Source organism: Arachis stenosperma, chromosome 5 (genome assembly GCF_014773155.1).
Source record: "Arachis stenosperma cultivar V10309 chromosome 5, arast.V10309.gnm1.PFL2, whole genome shotgun sequence".
In the NCBI taxonomy this organism is placed as follows: Eukaryota; Viridiplantae; Streptophyta; class Magnoliopsida; order Fabales; family Fabaceae; genus Arachis; species Arachis stenosperma.
Genome location: NC_080381.1, coordinates 52766919 through 52772694, shown reverse-complemented (window position 1 = coordinate 52772694; position 5776 = coordinate 52766919). Strand labels below are relative to the sequence as shown.

At 33.8% G+C, this 5776-nt stretch overlaps 1 pseudogene; it reads left to right on the top strand.

Annotated features, from left to right (window-relative positions):
- The first annotated feature begins 627 nt into the window (after nt 1-627).
- Nucleotides 628-5513, top strand: LOC130979397 (uncharacterized; annotated as a pseudogene).
- The last annotated feature ends 263 nt before the right edge of the window (nt 5514-5776 follow it).

Below are 5776 nucleotides of genomic sequence, written 5' to 3'. Positions count from 1 at the left end.
ATAACCCACGAATACTATACAACTCACACCCCCTATTAAATCAATGACTGCTGCAAGCAACGGCTTCAGAAGTTCATATGCATTATTTTAAGCTCAGATTAAAATAAAAAGTTAAAACAAATTATACAACTAACTAACAACGATATTCAATAAAATTATGTTGTTAAATAATTTTATCAGTTAAGTTTTAATTAAATCAGATATGCGCATTTCTTTTTTTTTTCTTTTTTTTAATGTCTTCTTCTAATCTTTTTTTTATTTGATTTCTTTTCCTCCTTATTTTTTCTCGTTATCATTATTTTCGTTAATGTCTTCATTTTTTTTGTATATATTTAAAAAATTAAAACACAAAAATTTTAATTTGCAGTACAAAAATTTTAATATACAATATAAAAATTTTTAAAAAATTACCATTAACTTATCTAACTAATAAAATATATTTGTAATGTGTAAAAAGTTTTATGCAATAGATAAAAATTTTGATGTTATGTACACAAATTTCTATATTATATCAATAAGATTTTTACTATATGTAATTATATGTAAAAATTTATGTGCTTGGAAAGATCGCAGAATGAAGAAGCAATGACACACGCATGACTTTTGTTGTTAGAATTATACCGTAAGTAGACTTGGCTACTGGAACGCTTATACTTGTAGCATAATCTTATTAATAATATATGCATTTATAAACTTGAACTCACCGTTATAAGCTTGCTCCTCTTTTGTTTTTGCACCTGCGCAACCCATCTGGAAACGAAGAGAAATCAAAAGGAGAAGGGAGCAAATGAAGAGAAATGTGGAGGAGAAGAGTCTAGATCGGTTAAAAAGGAGGAGAGAAGCAGTCACGGGCCTTAACTCCAGGCAACACGTGTGACCCATGAATCAATTCGTATTGTGTGGCCGAGAACGGCGTTTTGCAGGGGTTTCCTGGTCTGTCTTGCTTTCTCTTTTGATTACGCTGTCTATTCTAGTATTCTAGTTCTTTACTAATTTGTTTATGCACCTTGGATTTTAGGTTTTTGCTGACCCTACTCGTTAGGAGAGCTTGATCTTTGAGCTTTTAGAAGTTCTGTTTGGCTTTTCCAAGACCTTGCTAACGGGCACGATGCTGAAGGAAGTGTGGTAAGCCATTATTTCATTCTGTCTTTTATGGTATAGGATTAATGGAGTGGGAAAATGTAATTGGTTTGTGGAAATTGGATTCTGTTATGTTCATCCTATGCATTTAAGTAAAGTGCATTATTCTAGTGTGTGGATGGTGCTGGGAGTTTGAATGCATTGTGAATTTTTTCTTAATTGTTTTGCCATATTATTGGAGTCATAACTCATAAGAGAGTGCTTAGCTGGCTTCGTTGCATAACTTCCACTCTAAGTATTTACATTGACATGGATTGTCAGATTTTGAGTATTCTGAAATCCCTCTTTTCCAACCTAGGTTACGCTACATTCAACAGTGTACCAATCCCAACCATTTCACCATTTTGGCCTTCTTCAGTGCCTTTTTCAAAAAATTGTTTGAAAATTTAAATTAAGGTCTGGCTTGATTATAAATTTTAATTTGTTGTAATTTTTAAAATGTCAATGTTGATTTGAAACGTTGATTAATATGTTAAATTTTTAAAATATGGTCTATTCTGATTTATATGTTAATTTTAGAGTTGTTTGTTTGAAGTGTTGATTGTTGATATTAGCATTATTATGCTTGATGCTGGATTATTCAGTTGTTATTTGGTCTGATTAATTGTTGTTATTAGCATAATTATGTTAACTTCTCAGTAGTTAATTGGTCTGGTTATTCCTTGTTTTTGTTTTGCTTACCATTAGATAAAGATTAATGGGAGGAGGAGAAGTTAATTGGATTGCTCCACAAATCAAGGAGGAAAACAAAGCAATGGAAGTGGACCCTGACCATGTCGCTGTCCCTGCCACATCTCCTGCCACTGTTGCTGCCACAGCTCCTCCTGCTGCACCCCAAGTTGATGAAGAAAACAAGGATGAAGACAACGAGGGTCAAGAGTTTGTTCATAAGGGGAAAAAATCTTATATTTGGCAACATTTTACTGGGCTTCCATTGGCTGAGACTAAGGGACAACACAAGACTAAATGTAATCATTGTTGTAAAATATATAGTTGTCATCCAACTAAACATGGCACAAATTCTCTAAATAAGCACTTGAAAGCTGATCATAAGTGGATATTTACAAAAGTAAGGAAAAAGGGACACTTTATGGTTATATGCCTAAAATTGTTGAAGAAGGGGAAGCTGACAAAGTCTTTAAAGGGTATAGCTTGGAAGATTGTAAGAAATTGGTTGCTGAGTTTGTTATAGTTGATGAAATGTCATTTAATGAAAATTATGAAATCAGGAAAGGGATTCAAGATAACTCCTCTTCGAAAGCACGGCTCGAGGGATATTTGCCAACTTACACGTATACTTATCGAGTATGAATTCATTCCACTATATTATCTTGGCATGCTTAGGGTCATTTCGTATTAGCTGTAAATTCTTGGTCAATTATGTGTTTTTTATTTCAAATTTAATCTTCATTTATGTTTGATGAGGATCTGGAGATAGGTGGCTAAATAGCTGTGATTGCTAATCTATTTAAATCATTCTTATATTGTAACATCGCATCTACTTAAATGTCTATCTTTAATGTTTGTGTGTAGTTTTAATATGCTAGTTTTGCATTAATGAAAGAGACTAACATTCGAAATATTGGTTTAACATTGTGGCTGGAAAGTTATGGTTGATGACTGGGTCAAGGACTCAAGGCCACCATGCCTATCACAAGTATTAAAATATCTATTTGGCTTCACGTAGTCATTAGAAACCTGGTTTTCATCCGGTTTAGACCCTAGTTGTGGCCCAAAAGTGATGAGATTCATCGGGTCTAGGGCCAGGTTAGGGTATAAAAAATAGACCAGTAAATATTTAGGGCCGGGTTTGGGTTAGGACAAACATGGTTTCACCCAGTCCAACTTTCCGTGTACACTCCTAGATTTAACTGTCACCGATTAGCAGATTCTATTGCTTATTTCTACTTAGTATAACATTGCATATTCTCTTTTTATTCTTTCAATGGGTGATTCGAATGATTTAATGGAGCTATAACTCTGCCTCTACTTCAATCACTGTGTGTCTTGGCAAGTATTATCTTTCAACACAATCAGACAAAATGACTTCCCTTTATTTTAGTTCATTAAATGGAATATTTGTTGCAGAAGTTTGTTGTATGCTTTGATCATACTTCTCCTGAAATTATTTCAGGTTATTGAACAGTCTGGAGTCCTTGAAATGCCAGATTTGATGTACATTAACACACCTGCTGTTGTAACAACTGCAGTAGGTCAAATGGTAAAGTTTCTATACTTGTTTTTACATTACCATTGTGTTTACTCCATCATTTCCTGGTCATATTACCTAAGGATTAATGCACGTTATATATTCGCATTACTATTAGATTTCTCTGGCTTCCACGTTATATATACACAATAATCCAGATAAGTGCCTTGTGATGCACACTAGTATTAGGCATTCTCAAATATTGAAGAGCAAATATAGGTTATAGATGCAAAATTTTATTGAACTAACCACCTGTTTAGTATTTTGTAATCAAGATATTATCTGATTACCCGAGTAGTTGTTGGCTCAAGCCTTGTTCTATTTCCATTTTGAGGTAAATTGTGTCTCCCATTTAAACTTTGGCTTCTTGGTGGCAATCCAACCCTTCAATTATTCAACCCCCACAAACAGTCAAACACACTTTTAAAGTTTTGCGGTATTATGAGCATGTTTCCCTGCCTATTTCTTTAAAATTAGTTGTGATATCATGTCCTATATGTTGATGTTATGACCTATGAGGACTGATTTACAGCTGAAGCATGCTTTAGTTATTTGAATTTATGTTAATCACTTTGTTGTTACCGAATACTCTTAAAATCTAAGCTTGTAAATTTGTTTTATGGATTCATGTATTGTCAAGACGTTGGGCTTCTTTTTGTGGGAATGACAATTGCTGATTGGTTGGTCTCTGTCTTTGTTGATTTTTATACGTGAATGTTAGATACCTTATTAGGTTCTACCAAGTGTTCAACCTCTAACTAATGGGCCTTGGATACACATTACAGAGTCAGTCAGTTAGTAGAGTATAAAAGAGAGAGCATTTGAGAGATAAAATATGAGAGCTGAAATGTAAAAAAAATGAGAATTTGGGAGATCAAAGCAAAGGATCTCTTGGATATTCCTAACCATTGTATTCTTATATTTAGGAATAATAGAAGTTTTCTTTAGTATTATAATATTCTGAAACTGTTCTTATCACGCAATGGTTATGGATATTCAAGAGATACCTTGCTCTCCACAATGGGCTTTTATGCTCTTCTACTGACCAACTCTAATCTTATGCAAGGCCCATTGATCAGAGGCCCTGTACCTATCAATGTACTCCATCGCATTCATTTTTACCCCTTACTTACTTTCACTAAAATTAATGATAGGCAATTTCTAAGGGATGAAGGAAGGGAAGCACAAAATATCATTAAAGTAAGTTATGTTTGCATGGCAAACTCTTTTAACTTTGTTCACGCACTAGCTTGACATTGTTGTTACATTGATAGGTCTTGGGATCATCCCTTTTCTTTTCTTTTTTCCCAGGTTTATTTGGCAAATATGTGTCTTAAAGGAGTTGATACTGATGCACTAGTCACTGCATATGAGCTCGTTGTTATAAAGTATGTAGAATGTTTTTGACAGCAATAATCACTTAGGAAAATTCTACTGCATTTTAAGATTTTAGCTCTATATCTGGTTAGAACTTAAAGGCCAGTTAAACTGAAATTTAATCATTTTGAATTTAGTAATGTTAGACCTAAGACTATAATCCAAATTAGAAAATGATTAACATATGCATTTTGTATTGCATAGATTTTGTGGAAACTATGAATATGCAAGACACTTATTTACTTCTATTTTATGCTTGCAGCCCATTTAGTGAAAGCGCAGGCACAGTTGGCACCAGGTCGGCTGTTTCGGCTGAACAAGCTGGATGTATCCCCATGGACGAGGTATTCAGACTAGCTGTAACAAGCTTCAAGGTTTATGACTGGCGTCTTTTTGGTGCAGCAAGTTGAGACTCCTCTATTATCTGGAGTATTATCTGGAGTGGGACTTCAGCCATTAGTTTGAAAATAGTAGTTGCTATTCACAATTTAGATCATTGTGTATATTCCTTATAGGGTTTGCTTCTATTATGCCAGAACTACTTTAGTTGTTTTTCTTTTGGTATTTAGTTATATTCTATCTTGTTATCATGAACTTGATGGGATGGATTGCAGGTAACTAGTACCTGGAGAGAATAATATTTTGGTTAGAAATGTCAGTGACTTTTTCAGTTTTTGGATGTGATAGATTCTGATGTACTCTTTTTTTAATTCTCAAGGTTCATAATTCACTCTTTTTTTAGTGCAATTGGAGCACGGACGTCTAGATTTTATTATTTTAAAATTAATTCAATCTTGTAGTATTTTTTATTTTATTTTTATTTTAATGGCTCAAAATATGATACCATTGATCAAAGGATGAGTTTACTTAACATCTTTATTATTCAGATTGGTGGTTCGCATTTCTTTTTGCTGCTTTATGGCCAACATATTGGGACAGAAGCAACGTGCTTCCTCTGATTGCAGCACCAAGGGGCAAGGTCACACCATCTTGAACATGGTAGGGTTTTGTATTATTTGAGTTTTGGTTGACAAAGTTGTTATACACAAA